The sequence below is a fragment of the Cavia porcellus genome, unplaced genomic scaffold (assembly GCF_034190915.1).
Source record: "Cavia porcellus strain 051 isolate PalLab524CR breed Dunkin Hartley unplaced genomic scaffold, mCavPor4.1 scaffold_22, whole genome shotgun sequence".
In the NCBI taxonomy this organism is placed as follows: Eukaryota; Metazoa; Chordata; class Mammalia; order Rodentia; family Caviidae; genus Cavia; species Cavia porcellus.
The window spans coordinates 43,346,307-43,365,113 of record NW_026947505.1 but is presented as its reverse complement, the minus strand read 5'-3'; the positions used below and the strand labels follow the sequence as shown (position 1 = coordinate 43,365,113).

Here is an 18,807-nt window from a genome sequence, read left to right as displayed (position 1 = left end):
TATCAAGTAAACAGGAGGTAGATGGGACAGTTTGGGGTTGTCTGTGTCAACGAAGGCTTCCTCCGCTACAGGTAATAGGAAGCATCTAGTATAGAAGGCACATTGCCCTTGATTGCCTAAGACCGTCCACACCTGTACCCACTCTTGACTTTGTACCCTTGACAAGTCAGCTAAAAGGAGCCAGACAGCCCACCTTTCTCACCTCAGCTGATGGGTGCCTTAAGTGTATGTGTAAAACAAATGACCAGGGCTTGGTCTGTTTATTATTCTATTGTTTGCCTTCGGCTAGTTAATTTGACTATGGTATATTAATTTATCCTATACTGTTAATTATGCATAATGATTAGTTTATGCATAATGATTAGTTTTATTATGCAACTGATTCAGGAAGGCCTGGGTTCTAGGAATCCTATTAAGTAGGTTTCTGTGATGGAAGATACCTGGATTAGAGAGAGAGGAAAAAGGCCCACCTTCCACCTTTCTTTGCCATGTAGAGGTCTGACTTTCTGACCTACTGCAGGAGCCTCCTGGACAGAAGGAACCAAGGATAGCTCTGACAAATAGCATTTGTTGCTACTATTGTTTTTTCATGAACAGCATGTCTCTTCAATAATTGCACAAGTTAAATGGACAATGATGTATTCATTTTTCAAGTGTCATTTCAGGAAAACTTTGTTCCCTTAGGAGGGTGGGTGAATATAGCTTAATGAATGGTAAGAACTATGCACCAAAAATCTGCATTATCATTATTATGACAGCATTATTTATTCACTTGGACATAAAGCTAGTTGAGGATTCCAATTATTTATTCAAATGTTAAAATAAATATGCCCATATGTATACATTCTCATTTTCTCCTATTCAGAAGCCTCTTAGAAAGCTGTGTACTAATTCTAGTGAAGCTGTTACGGCTGAGAATAATTTTGGATCTCCTGCTTTGGAGTTGCCTTTATAGTTTGCAACACATTTACTGAATTGCCTCAGTGATGATAAAACCTCCTCAGTTGGGAAAGCACCAAATGCCTATTGGTAAAATAATGTTCATTAAACTGGTGAATATTCTCTTGACAAACTGGTAGTTCTAAAACAGATGTCTAGGAAATGTATGATATATGGATTAAGTATTAAAAAACAATGACTTCAAAGTAAGTTTTCTGTCTCTGATAAAATATTTCCTGTAATCCATGTAGAGGGAAGAAAGATTTTGGCCATGGTTTAAGAGGTTTCAGTCCATGGTCACTTGGCCCTGTTGCTTTGGGCCTGTAATGAGGCAGAGCATCATGGGAGGGAACATGTGATAGAGAAAAGCTGTTCACCTCATGGCAGCTGGAATGAGGGTGGGCATCCAGGACCCCAACATACATTTCAAGGGCATATCATCCAGGGATCTCCTTACTCCAACTAGATCTCACCTTAGTGTCCACCACCTCACATTAGAGCCACAAGCTATAGAATAAAACCAGACAAAATGAAGCAGAATAAAACCAATCAAAACAAAACAGTGAAAGTGATACAGGACTTCAAAACAAGATAATAAGAAATCAACAATGGCTACCATAATGCCTCATTATCATCAAAATAGGTGCCCATTCAGTGCTTGAGTTTTGATGGGAAAGGATTTATGTAGGAGAAGGTAGATGAGAATGACTGCTGAAAGTCCATGTCAAGTATAAGATTCCAGGTCACACAGTTGAGGAAATAATAGAATATATCGTCCTCTTCTTTCCTAAGTGCCCCCAATTTTTCTGGATTATATACCATAAAGCTGCATACAGCCATGGCTTAAATCTTGATCTAACCATCATTTTGGGCAAATTGTTTCCCCTCTTTTGGCCTCAGTTTTCTTACCCTAAAATGAAGATACTGATAAATACATACCTCAAACACTGTGATGAATGTTAAATAAGATTTATGCATATAGAATTCTGAGTTTGGTGCAAGATGGGTAATGAGTACTCAAAAACAGTCTAAAAATTATTGGTGGCATTATACTAAAATTCCTTTAAAGTCATGCAAATTTTTAACTGTCAGATAATAATATTCCTTTCAACTGGACTTTTTTTTTTTTTTTTTTTTTTTTTTTTTGTCTTTTTCGGTATCAGGGATCGAACTCACGACTGCCTGCTTGCAAGGCAGGCGTTTATGCTGCTGAGCCAAATCCCCAGCCCCCTCAACTGGACTTTTCAACAGTATGTAAATAAGAAATTTTGTTTTTAGCCATGTAACATGCTAATTTTTAAAGGGTGACTTTAAAAGCAACGACAGCTAATTACTTTATTTTAAATTCAGATTTTTGTTTTGTTTGTTTGTTCATTTGTTTGGAGAGAGGGCCTTGTTATGTAGTTCAGGCTGCTTTGAATTCATTGGGTAACCCAGGCTGGCTTCCAACTCAGCTATCTTTTTGCCTCAACCTCCTGAGTATTGAGATTACAGGGGTGCCCCACCATGCCTGACTGAACTCAAATATTTTTAAAATGAATGTTCATGTTATGATTGTATGACATACATTATACAATTTGATATAGTAGTGAAAATCTGAAGAAAAAACTGGAATTTAAAAGCCTCTTTTATACTTTTTTTTCCGGAGCCAATGAAAACATTTTTCTAACAAAACAGCTATAGTTCTCTTGGCAAGTATTGAAAGGGACAATTCCAGTAAACATTCTTTTCAATTAAGACCTGAAATTTGCTTTATTTTGTGTTGCAACGGACATGAAAGAATAGTCTGATGCTAAATTCTTAATTCTTCCATAAATATTAGCATTATTTCTTTTCAAATTTGTGAATTTTACTTTTATGTATAAGATATACACTAGAAAGGTGAGAAAATAAGCTTATCTTAATCAATTTGGGTTTGCTACGCAAGAGATAATATTCTGTGAAATTTCAGCTTTTAAGAGGATTCCCAATTGCTGCTTGTTAATCTAGATGTCCCTCCAAAGTGGTCATAGATAGGACTTTTTGGAGGTGGCTAGGTACAGGCGGTGTGTGCTGCTGAGACCGGGAATATAGGCTGGGTTTGATTCACAGTGCAGTGCTAGGGTGAAGGATGTGAGTGCTACCTACCCTGATGGTGGGTATCCTAGATAAGAGGCAAGAGACAGACGGCTAGTGCTTTTTTTCTTGTTACTTGACACTTGCTGCCTGCTGCCTTCTGCTTGCCATGAATGATTTCTTCTCTGTGATGCCCCCTGCCTTAGAGCCAGCCAACTATGAACTGAAACTTCTACAAATTGAGTCAAATAAACCTTTTTTTCTTTAACTTTAGGTGTTGGATATTTTGTCTCAGCAGCAAGAAAAGTTAAGACACCTTTGTTTTAGGCACACAGGAGCTAGAGATGGAGCAGGCTTTACCCTCCTAAAGCTTGCATAATCTGCAGTGCAAATATTGTTTCTCCTTATGGATTATGCAGCTGAGAATTAATATGCACTTCACTACATGTTCTTTTCCTTCAGTATCTTGCAAAAGACTAGATAGGTACAGTATATATCATAAGGGTGTTCATATTTTTGATGTAGGTTATCTGTCTTAGGATTAGACTCACTATACACTCATATGCTACAAAAGGAGGTAGTGTGTCTGAAAGTCCTTAGCCAGCAGCGTAGTGTATATAACTGTAGGATATAGCAGTGTTATAGCTGCACTCTATTTTCCTGGAGGGATGTGGCTTATGCACTTACAAAGTACCAGGAAACAACACACAAGGTAGCTTAGCCTAGAGCAGTGGTTCTCAGTTGGGAGGGGGCGTGATCCTTCCTACCCCCTAGAAACTTGGAAATAGCAAAGACATTTTTGACTGTCATAATCGAATGGGTGGTATCCAATGGGTGAACACCAAGATGCTCCTAGGCATCTTATGTAGCCCCTCATAACAAAGAACTGTCTGGTCCAAGGTGTTAGTAGTACTGAAAAATCCTGGCGTACAGCCTAGGACATGGTGTGAATGAGAATAAACCAGTGCTACCACCTGACACCATCAAGTAGTTGCCACACCTGAGTAAGTTATTTAACTTGAATACCCAGAAAATGCACATCTGAGGACATGCCAGAGTTAAATAAGAGTGTACATGAAGTGCTTAGTATTCAGCAGATACTCAACAAATGCTCATCTTAGTATGATGAGCAGTTAATGGATAAGGGTCAAAATCCGAAGATTGGACTTTTAAACAAACATAGCTTTGTGTGCTTGTTTGTGTGTGGCAGTGGGATGCATGTTTTGATATAGTTGCTTATCTCTTGGTATGAGACAGACTCACGGTTATACAGTCCAGGCTACCCTCAAAATTGCAAAAGACTTCTGAGTGCTTATCTCTTGGTATGAGACAGACTCACGGTATACAGTCCAGGCTACCCACAAAATTGCAGACTTCTAAGTGCTGGGATTAAGGTCTGCACCACTGTATTGGCTAGCTTTGGGTTTTTAACCCATCAAGTACACAAAGAATCCAGGTCTCTCGGTTTATCCATATACCTGAAGGTAGGGCAAGGCTTAGAGTTATGCTTCCTCCTGCATTCTGGACCAGGTTCTGCCAAACAACTAAAAGCAGTGCGCAGGTCTCACCAAGCAAGTGAGGAGGATAGTCTCCAAGAGTGTTTTGTGTAAAGGAAAGATGACTGAGAGCAAAGATGTTTTCTGTTGCATCTGGGCTGTACCTGGAATGAAGAGCCCCCTCTCATTGAACTTATCTCCTAGGATTCAGCAAGGGCTTCTCATATCTAAGCTTCCCTCAGAGTAGCCAGGTCTGGCAGGTTCCCTTTGTTTTTCCTTAGCCTCTCATTCTTAACCAAGAAGTTCCTGTAGGGATCCCTTTACTTTTAACAAGGTACTGCAATCTGTTCCAGGTTTTGCTTTGCTTGGTGTCACCCTGCCACCTGGGAGAGGAAGCCGAAGATTTCCTTTGATGCTCATTCATTCTGGGCTTTCCTCAGCCACCAATAACCAAATAACCAAACTGCCATAATAAGCAGATCTTCAGGAGAATGGGAGTGCAGTAGGGGGAGGCAAATTCCTTGCTCCAGAGAGTTTTTAGCACACATGGATGTAAATAAGTGGTTTTTCTGCCTGTGAGCCAGAAGTCCTGAGGACTCTGTATCGGGTGTACAATAGAATCACCTGGGACTGCCTTGACACAACCCAAACCTCATTAGAATCTTTTTTTTTTTTTTTTTTAGTCTTTAAAAAAATGTTTTTTCTATTTTAAAGAAAATAAAACAAAACAAAATAGAACAAAGCAGTTCAGAACAAAACAATACAAGCAACACACGATCTCAAAGCAAGACAACAGGAAATGAACAGTGGCTACCATAATATCTCTTATTTTCTTCAAAATAGCTGTCCATATCTTCACACACAATGAATTCAAAGAAAACAAAATAGTATGAGATGGATCAAAACCAAAGAATGAAAGCATTATAGGCCTTCAAAGCCAGACAATAGGAAAATCAACAATGGGTACCATAATGTCTCTTGTTCTCTTCAAAATAGTTGTCCAGGGGCTGGGGATTTAGCTCAGCGGCATAAGCGCCTGCCTTGCAAGCAAGCAGTCGTGAGTTTGATCCCTGGTACCGATAAAAATGAAAAAGACAAAAAAATTTAAAAATTAAAAAAACAAGAACAACAACAACAAAACAAAATATCTGTCCATACCTTCACACATATTGAAATCAAATAATAGAAAACAGACTAAAACAAACAAAGCATTATTGGACTTCAAAACAAGATGAAAGGAAATTAGCAATGGCTACCATAATGTCTCATTTTCTTCTAAGTGGCTGATTAGAATCTTAGTAGGTAGGGCCTGAGTATTAGATGCTTAAAAATGCTTCTCAGATGATTCTGATGCCCAATAACTGAAAGTCAAAGACCATTGGCTTATGAAATTAATGGCTGGCATTTAAAAACAGAAAAAAGAAAACGGAATTTAAAATACCAAAATAACACAAGTATTATTTTGTTAAGCTTTTGCTTCAGTAATAGGTATATTACACTGGTGGCTGCAGTGTAAAAGGTTTCTTCTAATAGGTGTAGTCAGAGAAGTTTGAAAAAATTGTTTCAGAGCTTTAGTAGTGTTCAATTAATATTGATATATTTGCCTTGTTCAATAATTCTGTGTGTACACTGCTGTTTTCAGAGTGCTTTTATATATCTTGAAAAATATGATTTTGCTACCATCCTCTGAGGCCTACAGTTGATATCATCATTGACTTTTTTAATACATGATAAATTTACAGCTTGGAGTAGAAAGTACAAGAAATTTTTCAAAGTCACAAAGAGAAAATGGAAAAATAGGGACTCTGTCTACAACTTTGAATTCTGTCTGAGTTCCTAATGTTATGGGCAAAGATAGAGTCTTTGCTTTTAGTGCTAATGGAAATTAAAACTAAAGTAAGAATTTGCAAGGGAAGCTTTAACTGGAAATTAAGAGAGAAGACAGGGAAAGGGCTCCAGCTGGAGCAGTAGCTGCAGGGGGTGTCCTGTGATGCAGGGTTTACTCTGACCTGCTGACAAAAGCCGGAGGCAAATTTAGCAAGCACAGGCCAAAGTCTTGGTTTCTTAGCCCTGGAGAAATCTTCATGGCTTGAGAGTAAGTTGCATTTCCATGAAATCACTTTCTTTGTGACAGCTTCAGTCCTATGAGGTTCTGCTTCTGGGACAAAACAATGGCTGAAGACTTCTAGGTGCTGCCTGCTCCAACAGGGGAAAAGACTGTGACAGGATGTTGCAAAAGCTGGTGACACGATGGCCCTGTGAATCTTGAAAATTAGTGACTTTTCTTGAAAGTGGATGATAGCCCATGCAAATTTAGTGCTAATAAACTTCATTTTGCCAACTGTTAATTTTTTAATGAATTAATTGAGACAGGGTTCCACTATACAGTTCAGACTGGGCTTAGACTTACTTTGTAAAGCTCAGGCTGGTCTTAAACTCATGGTAATCTACCTGCTTCAGCCTCTTGAATGTTGGAATTACAGATGTGTGTGCCATGCCTGGTGCACTCTACCAACTTTTAGGCAGATACTCTCTAAATGACTAACATGCCTATATGCAAAGCTAAATTTTGATAGAGGTAATCAGTCACAATTTTAAGAACTCATGTGGAGAGGAGGTAGGCTTACCTTGCTTTAGACTTATCTGGTTCCTGACTTGAAGCCCTGTTTCCTAGCAGTGTAAGAATTTGAGGGAGACCAGATAGCTAGGGTTACTGATTTAAAGACTTTTTATTGGTCTTGAGACCCAGCTGGCAACAGAAGTGATGACATTTATTCTTCTAAAGTAATATGTCAAAGATTAAAAAGAGCATAGAAGGAAAAAATTTGTATTTACAAGGAATAGAGAATGTAATGTTTTAATCAGTGCCTTAATATATATATATATATATATATATATAGCCTTTCCACTGCACGCCCAACATGGGCTGAAAGAATCAGGAGATCGGCCTCTGCCTGCCAGGCACCACCACTGGAAGGCCCTTTCCACTGCACGTCCAACACAGGCGAGCAAACCAGGAGATCTGCCTCTATCAGCCAAGCGCCATCCCAGATGTCTCCTTTTTCATGCACATCTCTGTGCAGTGCGAGTGAGGGAGATGGACAGATCCTCCTCTGCCTGCTGTGCACCACCACCAAAAGGCCATGTCCTGCAGGTGGCCAGTGTGGGCAGAGAGAAGGTGGGCAGCAGACCCACCTTCACCCTCAGGGAGCTGCCATGAGAAGGCTTCTTCCTGCAGGCAGCTAGCAGGAGCAGGGACACACAGTCAGGTAAACCCTGTGCATCTATAGTCCCTTGGTTCCCTCAGGCAGCCATCCCCCACTAGCAGAATCAGACAAACACAATCCCATGTGTCTGCCACCATCGTAGGAGTCCTATTGTAGACACATAGCCTGAGAGAAGCAGCTCCACCTCCACGCACCCCTGATCATTAGCAAAGCCACAGTGTAGCTGCATAGGTCTAGAGAAGCCTGCTCCACGCCCTACTATCTCCCCGTAAATCTGGAATTACAGGAACCCAGATGCCTGTCTCACCCCCTTACAGTGCCTAGAGGCAGCCAACATGGGAAGTGCCTGGGGCCCCACACCAGCTTGTTGGGAGGAACCCAGGAGAATGTCAAGATGAAGGAGCAAAAGGCAAACTTCGACCTCTAGCCCACACAGAATAAGTCTGGAAGATATAGTCATGGTCATGGAAGCAAATGGAAGTCACACACCTGAAATCTCTTAAGAGGATAGCAACTGAAGTAAGGAAACAACTTCACGAGATTATAAAAGCAGTCAAATCAGAAATAATGTGGCCAGTAAAAGAAAAAATCACAAACATACTGAAAGAATTATCCAGCAGGTCTAAAGAAGACAGACACAATAAAAAGGAACATAGGAAAATGATGGAAACCTTAAATGAAACCTTGAATTAAATGCATGATACAGATTCAAAGAAAGCTGCCAAAACTGCTTGAAAGAGAATGACGATAGACTTTCAAACCTTGAAGACAGGATTGCAGCTAGTGATCGTAAAAGGAAAGAGCTCTTAAAAATAACATGGAATCAGGAAATAACAACCTAACTGGCTGCAAGATGATGCAAAGAAGCATAACTTAATAGTGATAGGTGAAGGTGAACAAGCAGGGGTCAAAACAAAACAAATTAAAAGGATATTCACAGAAGTAATAGAAGAAAACTTCCCAAACATGGGAAATGGATCTGGCATGCAGATAAGTAAGACATAAAGGACTCCCAACGAGCCATAACCAAACTAAATCTACACCCAGACATATAATAATCAAGATCCCAGAAATTCAGCACAATAATAGAATGTTAAAAGCTGTTAGAGAAAAGAGACAGATCACTTATAAAGGAAAACCAATCAGAATCACAGCAGACTTGTCAACATAAATCATCAAGTCAAGAAGGGTTTGGAGTGTTTCAAACCTGAAGGAAAACAACTTCCAACTCAGACTGATAGTTTTACCCTGTAAAACTATCTTTCAAAATTGATGGAAAAATAAGATACTTCCATGAAAAAGAATGACTGAAGGAATTCATGACTACCAAACCAACCCTACAGAGAGTGTTAAAGAATATTCTAGAGAGAGAGAAAACTGACCATTGTTCCAGGAACAGCAGAAGAGGAGGATCGCTAAACAAGACAGGCAGTTGAATGAAGGGGAAAAGTGGAGGGCCAACAACAGAAGGATAGCAGGGCAGAGACAAACCAATGTATACTGGCCATAACCATTAGTGTAGATGGCCATCTACATTAGGTCAGCATAAAAAGCAACACAGGGAGGAGTGGGTCAAGAAACAAGATCCATCGATGCACTGTACACAAGAAATACATTTAACTGGAAAGAAAATTCATACTCTGAAAATCAAAAGAGAAAACAATTGTTTCATGTGACAGGAGACAAAAAAAAAAAAAAAAAAAAAAAAAAAAGCAAGAGTAACTTGCCCATTGACCACAGAATGGATAAGACATGGTATTTTCATGCAGTGGAAAGCTACCCAGCTATAAAGTAGGATAATCTCAAGGCTCCTGTAGATAAATGGATACAACTAGAGATCATGTTCATGGCTGAAACAGTTCAGACTCAACATGTGTGAACCCTAGCATAAGAAACAGGATTTAATGGGATTCAAAAGTGAAATAATTAATGTTAAGAGCAAACGGCAGGAAATACTTGGGAAGGAAAGGTGGAAACTACTGTCAATTTCTTATTATCTTGAACTCTTGCATTGTTTATATAATTTTGTTAGGTTTGGCTTTGTTCTGCCTTGTTTTGTTAGATTCTATGCTGTTGGATGGTAGGGGCAGCTATTTTGAATATAATGGGATATATTATGGTAATCATGGTTTCCTGTTATATTGCTTTGAAGTCTTATAATGCTTTCATTCGTTTGTTTTATTCTGTTTTGTTTGATTTTATTACATGTAATGGTATGAATAGCTATTTTGAAGAAAACAAGACATTTTGGTAGCCGTTGCTGATTTTCTATCATCATGCTTTGAAGTCCTGCCGTGCTTTTGTTCTTGTTTTGATTGGTTCTATCCTGTTGTGGTTTATTTGATTTTATTATGTGTGATGGTACAGACAAATTTTTGAGGCAAATGAGATATTATAGTAGCCATTGTCCATTTCCCATTACTTGTTCCTGTAATGCTTTCATTCTTTTGCATTGTTTTATACTATATTGTTATGTTTGATATTAATGTGTGAAGGTATGCTCAACTATTTCGAAGAAAAGAGACATTTTGGTAGTTACTGTTGATGTCCAGTTGTCTGGTTGTGAAGTGCTATGTTGCTTACATTGTTCTATTATGACTTGCTTTGTTCTGTTCCCTTTTGTTTTATTCTCTTTAAAATAAAACACCTTTTAAAAATTAAAAAAAGCAAATATATGTGTATATATATACACATATATTTTTTCTTGGGAATATATGAGAAATATATTCTTTTTTACATCTTCAGCTGATTTTACATACATACATATATATTATTCTGACATTGCCTATAGATCATAGTTTTGTTTAAAATAAACCTTTTTGTTGGTGAAAACTTTCTTCTTGGGCTCACTGTAAAGTACTTGATGAGGTTGTTTAAGCCCAGAAAGACCTTGTTCAAAAATGGAAGGTGAAAACTGAATAACAGCTCTTAAATTACAAAATTTATGTCTTGCATAGTGAATTCATTCCATACACGCCACCTTAGTTCCCTACTCCTGCACTTAAGACAAAGTCATTAATATTATTCCCTTGAGTTGCCAGGTAACCTGAAAACTTTATTAAATAGAATGAGTCAGTTTCATGCACAGATAAATATGGAATTACCTGCAGTAGTAAAATGTCATATAGATAGCCTCAAGAACGTTACTGGTACTGAGTGGCATTTCAGGAAGCTAAAATTAATGAAATCTCAATTTGATGAAGTGTTTGAGGTCAATTCATGAAGTGCTATCGGCATTTCTTGGATTGCATGGCTTTTCCCCCATTCAAAATATCCTGAATAACGACATGTTCATGACAAATACCTGGAGATGCAGACACCTTCTGACATGCTTCTGTCAACTCGTAAGGCCCTGATGGTTTTCTGTTTCATCTGGGATCTTAATACTTTAGACCTCTGCAGCTAGAGAGTTCTTCTAACCCAGCAGGGAATTTGTGAGAAGGGAGAAAAGGAAAAGAAACCAATACTATTGGAATATAAATGGAATCAGGCAGCAGAGGTGGAGTTCAAATAGGCAGCCTGTTAGTTGATCTGTAGAGATTTTTGAGCACTTAGTAAGTACCTAAGCTGTTTAAAGAATATAAGAAAATTTCATGTTAAAAATGTATATATATATATATATTTTAAGAGCTTATAAGACACTGGGGCATCCAACTTTTCTTATGAGAGAAAATTCTGGACTGTTTATAATTGTATGCTAGGCAATGCAGCTGTCGTAGTAGGCACAGCACCACTCAGTTTAGGACAGCATAACTTGGAGTGATCACTTGTCACACAGTATAATTCAGAAGAAATATCCCCAGTGAGATTTTTTAAAGAGGGGTAACATTTAGATGGAGAGGACATTTTTGATGGGAAACAGCTTTCAACAATAGTAAAAGGACAAAATCAGAGTGGTATATGATATGCATTACCCCAGGAAATCACTTTATTCTGCCTAATTTTCTTCATATTATTTGGCACTTTGTCATATATCACATGTGTACACTGTCTTCAGCACTGAGTCACAGGGGCCAGCTATTTAAGAATATATAAAACTGAATCACAGATCTAATTTCTCTCTTGTAGTATGATGCCTGGAGAAAGGAAAAGGAAACTAAATCATGTTTAAAATATTTTCAAGGATCTATATATGTTTGGCACAGTTCTAGGTGCTACAGATTCAGACATGAACAAGATTGCCACCTGCATGTAACAAATATACTCTTATGGGGGCAAGGGAGACAATAAACAATCAGGGAAAAAGATATACTTTTAGATAGTGAAAATTGCTCTGAAGAAAAATATACTGGGATAAAGTGAAAGAGGGTACCAGTTTTAGGTAATGATAAAGATTTTAAAATCAAACTTAACTTCCATAGAGAAACCAAAGACCACTAAGGCATTTGCTAAGCGAGTAGTTATCACTTATATTCATCTTGTTCATTGCCATGTGCCAGCAATATATGCACAGTGATATTCAGCAAGTGATTCATAACAATAACAGTGGTCTTACTGGACTTACATTGGACTACATTTTTTCTCTTCACTTCTTTTCTCCTACTTTTTCTTTCAGTTTACAACATACTCTCAACAGGCATTTACAGAAGTGTGAATCATAGGGGAGAAACATATAGGTACTGATGACAACAACATATTAATCTATTCAACTTTGTGGAGGAAAAAAATTTAATGTACAGCTGCATGAACATTTTGTAAAATGAAGTAGAAAATATTAAACTGTTTATAGTTACATGACTGTGGTAGATCTCATGGCCTGGAGAATCACTAGGTCTAAATACTAGCCAATTTAAAAAAAAAAAAAACAGTAACAACATCTATCTTGGTTACTTTTCTCTTGTTGTTTGGACAAAATACCTGACACCCAAAGTTAGGGAGGGAATGATTTATTTAGCTTATAGTTTTGAAGGTTTCAGTCCCTACTCAGATGGCTAGCTACAAGGTAGGGTGGTGTGGCTGACGGTCAACCATTCATGGTGGCTGCAGCATATACTGCAAGTGATCAGAGCAGAAGGGCAAAAGGGGAGAAGCATGGAGAGAAGACTTTTTCTGTCCCTTATATGGTGTGTAGGGCACACCCACTTGGGTGTCCATAATCCCAGCATTGGACCATGAGTCATTCAAAAACTTCAGAAGTCTGCCTTCATGACTGCATGAGGCTTTGGGGGAGACATCAACAAAAACCATAACAACATATTTATCTAGACATAAAGGCTTACAGACATAAAATAGCTACAGTGTATTAAGGAATTAGTATGACTCACTTAATTGCATTATCTCTAATTCGTAGAACAATCTTATAAGGTTATAAATGGGACAACAGATGAAGTAGCCAGCCCAGAGTCATAGCTGTTAGTGTCAAGAGCTGTGATGGCAAATTCCTTGTTTGTGAAGGGTGTGGGTTAGGGTTTGAGAATGTAGTTTAATTAAGGGCTCTCTTAATATCTAGCCTGGAATTAGTTCAGGGTGGGGTTTCCAGTATATCCAGCTCAGCACCATATCCAAGAAGTTCTGGAAGCTGGGAGTTTCTGGAACTGATTCTGAGTTGATACAAGTGGTTCTCTAAATCCACTGGACATATAGACTAGGGTAAGGTAGGATGGATGTATTCATTGAGCATTGTTTTATATCCCCACAAAACTACATATGTGTGTCAGACAGCTGTTGCACAGTGCATTTTGAACCTGGAAGCTCTTGGCTTTTGGCTGGTGTGATAGCTCAGTTTGAAAGTAGCAGCTCCGTTACTCCTGCCTTATGATATTATGTATCTATAAAAGATATACGACAATTAGTATTTTGATGAATGTGGCAGGTAGAGTATATTTCCAAAGGTAGAGAACTAATAACTTCTTATTGATGGTGAACAGTGGATTCTCAGTGTGTCCCACCCTATCCTACCCTGAGAACCCTTGTCCCTAGAGAGACAGGCTGCTGTTGGGGTACGTCTATGGTCTGGGAATGATGCCTGTAAGAACCTCTCTGATCTATAACAGATTATGTTTACAAAACACATGTTGTATGCTGACAGTTTCAGTGTATTATCTTCTATCTTTCTCTTAAAATTTGTATCATAGTAATTTTCAAATAGAAGTGGACAGAACAGTATAATAAACTCCCACATGTTCATCATCTAACTTCAGTAATTATCAACTTGTGACCAATTCTTTTTTATATACCTTAAGGACCAAATGGTTTTGAAGAAATCTCATACTTCCTATCATTTGCAAATATTCCAGAATGTGATTTTAAAAGATAGGACTCTTATTATAATTCTTTAAATTTCACAACTGCCCTCTTAGTAGAAACCATGGGGTCCAATCCCTAAGTGAAGACAGTGATACACAAGAAAGTTAACTGACTTGATCCAGATCACCCAACTTGTAAGGGCAGAATCAGCATTCATATTGAGCTGCATGACTCCAGACCCTATCCTGTTAACCACCATGCTGTACAGTTGCCACCAGACCCCTTTGCTGGGGCTAATCCTTACACTACATTACACTACACTACATTACTGGATCCTGAGACTAGAAGAGCTAACTTCCAGAGACATAGCTACTATTTCTATAAATTGAGTCACCAAACTATTGCTGCAAACTAAATCTATTTAGGTACACAAGGACAAATAGCTGGGTTGTTATCGTCTGGTGTGAGGGATCATCTTGAAATATTAATATAACCTACTAGACAGAAAAACTGAAACCATTATTATGATAGTGTTTAAAATGTAGAAATCCGTAATGAAAAAGGACAGAGGAAAAATACAGCTATCACTGGGCTACAGCTACCAAGGCAACTAAAGTTTCTTTTAAAATGCATTTTCCTTTGGCTTTCTCTTAGAAAGAATCAGTGTTCGCATTGAGTCTTTTCAGTTGGTTTCTAGCACAGCTAATTGTTTGCCTGCAGAATCACATGCTTGCCTCCTCCTCTCCCTTGCCTTTTCTTAAGGTCTCTTGCCTGCTATGTACTGCTTTTACTGCCAGAAATGTTGTTCTCACCTGGGAGCCAGTTGGCTGACAACACTGAGATGTTAGGAGACCAACTCTGCCTCTCCAGAGATCTGACCCCTTCACACATACCTCCAATAGAGGACAGAGAGACTAGATAGGCTGACTGTGGAAACAACCATATTTTTTTTGCCTTAAATGCCCTCACTTAATCTATCAGAAAATAAGTAAACACTGTTTATTAATTGATCAAAAAGTTTTGCTAGTCCAAGAAATTGATTCTTAAATTTTTGCCTGGAAAAACAAGTTTTGCTTAGTACTTTTTTGCTTAATATTTTCTTTATCATTGAGAGTCACTGACAATCACTTGATTCTGACTGCCCAGTTTAATCACAGAAGTCAAATAACTGCTGGAGAACTAACCAGCCCCTTAATGCTCTCACATATGAAGCACCAAAAGTGGTGTCACAGTAAATTGGAAGTATTCCTCCATGGGATAATCCAACAAAAACTTCAGTTTCCTTTTCAGAGAACATGTATTTTCTTTAAACATTTGTTGTTGGACATATTTTTAAAGAGTTTTTCCTTTTGACATGACTTCTGCTTTTTAAAATTATAGTGGGGAAAACAATGTAGCACAAATGTAGCACAAATCAGCTGTCTCAAGTAGAGCCAGCTCAAGAATAGCAAATTATGGCTCTGTGTTACAGCTCCCTCCTGAGCCTGGCTTCCCTCCAGGGCCTGTGGTAGATACTGTTAATCCATCACATCTTTTCTCTTAGCTTTAGTTCAGGCCTGGAACACACCTCAAAACATGACTCCAGGAAAGCTTCATGGAACATCAGGGTTGGTAAGAATGGGGAACTCAGTTTGCCATTTCCTCAATAAGGCATCTGTAAAACTGTTCCCATACTAAGATTGTGAGCCATTTGCCTTGGTTACATGAGGTCCCTCAGAGCTAAGTTTCTCCTCTTTGACTAAGGATCTTTCAAGGATGCCAAAATCATTTCTGGAACACTGAGATGGCAAAAACAAATTTTTAAATACTGATAGTTCATATTTAGAGGTCAAACTGTCCCTTTCAACTTATAGCATGTCATTGAGTGGGCTTATACATGGGTTGGTTAGTCCGTAAAACTAACGTCATTCTTTCGGGGAGAAATGGGACACTTAATATAATGCTCAAGAAGAATAAAAGGAAATCAAAATCTAGAGCCTCTCTCTGAGGAGTTCCTAATCTAGGATAGCTGTTGCAGTAAGCTGCATTCAGGTTCAGTGTAGTTTAGTGAAAGGAGAAAACAAACATAGGGCCACCAGGCAGGGTGGTGATACCTATATGCCAGCCCAAAGAGCTGAGGCAGGAGGATTACTGTGAGTTGTAGGCCAGCCTGGACTACATAGTGAGTTCAAAGGCACTACAAAGCAAGACCTCAAAACAAACAAACAAACAAAGAGAAATGAAACATAGTGCCTAGTTATAAACAACTCATCAGTTAATATAATTGAAGAAGTTTGAAGACATTACAAGAATAGGACTTCCTTGACAGAAGCTGTGTTAAGTGGTCATGACTGTATTATACATCATGCATTACACAGCCACCATAAATCATTTCCACCTGATAAGCTATGTAGACAGAAGCTGCACAGGCCACCTCAAGTGCTGCTATCTCTAGGAAGACTAACAGAGGAAGTCAGGCTGTCTTTGGGTGGTGAAATCATATTGGGTGTGCATTAGTGTGGGTTCCTTTTGTTTTAACTAACAGTACATTCTTGTACTGTTGAAAACTAATCCACACACTTTGGAATGCTTTGATGTCACACACTAAGGACAAACAGAGATACTTTTCCAGTTACAGTCTCAACTATTTTGAGTATTGGGGAAGGGACAACAGCCTCTCTCCTCCAACTAAAGGCATATTTTTATCTATTAAAGCTTATCTAAAAGTCAGACTTCATCCTAGATTACTTGTGGCTTACTATTATTCTTTACTTTCTGCATCTTTTTTTTTTTCTTTTTGGAGATCCTATAAAAAGAGATCAACAAATAATCATTTCCTTGTTACCTGGAAATGTTGAATTGAATTCTCTGGAGGGATGAATGGCAGGTGAAGCAGCAAGTTGGGGGATGAATGTGGCTTTTCAGTGGATAGGGCACTCCTTTGTCAAAGTGAGAACTGGGTGACAGAATTAAAACCACAAGTGCCGACCTTGAACTTTCTGTAACATTGAGTTCTTGTGTCTTCTTAGCCCAGCTGATCTGTGAACTGACTCAAAGAGCTTCTTACTGGCACTGTACCCTTTGTTTCCTGATGGCATACTGGGGCCAAGGGTACTCTTTAGGCTTTGATTGTTAATTTGATGATAAACTTATATAGTACTGGCTTTAATAAGTGACACTTGGTAGAGCTTTAATCATAACACTTGTAATTGTCTTCATTTTTTCAACTTTAATTCAGAAATCCCTACTTGTGAGTCTGTTATTTTTCTTTTTATAGATGGTATTGTTGGTGCCAGAAGGATTGTGGTTTATTTTTAAATATTTGCTTCATTAAATTTGACAAGAGTATGGCTTGGGCTGTCTGCCTTCCAGCCCACTTTACCTCTGAGATCAATACAACTTCGAAGAAGAAAACTTTATGGTGTTTATAATAGATATGCCTTGTTGATACTGGTAAATGTATTCATTACAATATAGCTTTGATACAAGTGTTCAGTTAAACTAATTCATACATTCCATCTTGAAGAAAAAGCATCAAAACATAGGCAAATCAAGTGCTATTAGGATTTTTATTAAAATGCAATTTAATGGTAAATGGTAACTGTAGACACAGTCCAATTTTTCCTGGCTATGGCTGCTTCCATTAGCCACACTGTATATTAATACAGACTATTCTGAATTATCAAAATTGTATTCACTTACTCCTTTAGGAAAATAATTTCTAAAATGAGGTTAAAAACACAAAGCACTTCTCAAACAACATACAAGTTTAGACATAGGCTGTGGAGCCTGAGTACACAGCTACAGATTTTTGGCTTCAACAGAAATCTGTCTGACTTTGGGCAAAGGACTTTATTTCCTGATCTGTACCACAGCTAAAATGAATAATTTCAATTTCATTTAGCTGCAAGTAATAAATGAGCTAATACACAAATGAGCTGATATACAGAATGATGCTAATACACAGTAAGTGCTTGATATGTGTTAATTATCATCAACATCTAGATAAAGAGGAACACTGCTGAAGGAGAAGGAAAAATTTTTCTTGTTTCTAGTGTGTGTACCTAGGTGTCGTTTACTCAGGAATAAGGAACACGGTGCAGTGGAGGAGATTTAATTCTCATTCCCTCTTAAAAATGTTCATTTTGCGATACCTTGGTTATAGCTGAGAAGAGATACCAAGTGGGCACTGGTTATACCTCATTCCAGAAAGTTAAGTTTTCTGCATCTTTTCTTTAGTTCTCCTGTGGAACTTTTCTCCCCATACAATGGAGGCCCTGAACTAAAAATGTCCTGCCCCTGCCTTTTTTTAAAATTTTGAGACAAAGTCTTGGTGAGTTGTCCAAGTTAGTTTGAATTTGTGATCCTCCTGCTTCAGCTTCCCAGAGTGCTGGGGTTATAGATGTTTGCTTACCAAACTCAGCTTCCTGAGAACTTGTGAACTCTCCACAAAATCAAATTCTACTGCTTCATATTTCCATCTAAATATTAATGAGTAATGGTAAAAAGATTTTCAGCAAACATTTGTCAAGGGGGTAATTGCTTTCTAAAGGTCTCAAATTTGTTATATAAAAGTAATGTGTAAATATAAATGGAAATATACTATGATAAAAACCAAATTGAGATTTTTTTGATCTAGAAACCAGGAAAAGAAAGGGCAGAATAACTCCTATATATCTTTCCTTTACCCATCATTTAGGGTTGGTTTTATGTTTGTTTTGTTTTGTTTTTGAGAGAGTGTCTTGCTATATAGTTCAGGCTGGTTTAGAACTCACTATGTAGCCTACGCTGCCCCAAACTATCCTCCTACCTCAGCCTCCCGAGTGCTAAGATTACAGGTGTACACTGCCACACCCAGCTATTTTTGCTTTTTAGTAAATGTTTGAAGTACATAGTGATTGCATTTCTCATGGGGAGTTGGTACA

At 38.1% G+C, this 18,807-nt stretch overlaps 1 protein-coding gene across 4 annotated transcripts in view; it reads left to right on the top strand.

Annotated features, from left to right (window-relative positions):
* The window catches only part of Paqr8 (progestin and adipoQ receptor family member 8), a 48,853-nt gene that overhangs the window by 1,437 nt on the left and 28,609 nt on the right, over positions 1-18,807 (top strand). For 2 of the 4 annotated variants that reach the window (XM_063233113.1, XM_013157997.2), the window contains exon 2: positions 2,103-2,189. The exons of the other annotated variants lie outside the window; for them this stretch is intronic. The gene's annotated coding sequence lies outside the window, so the exon portion shown is untranslated. The remainder of the gene's footprint in view (positions 1-2,102; positions 2,190-18,807) is intronic. 4 annotated transcript variants of the gene reach the window in all.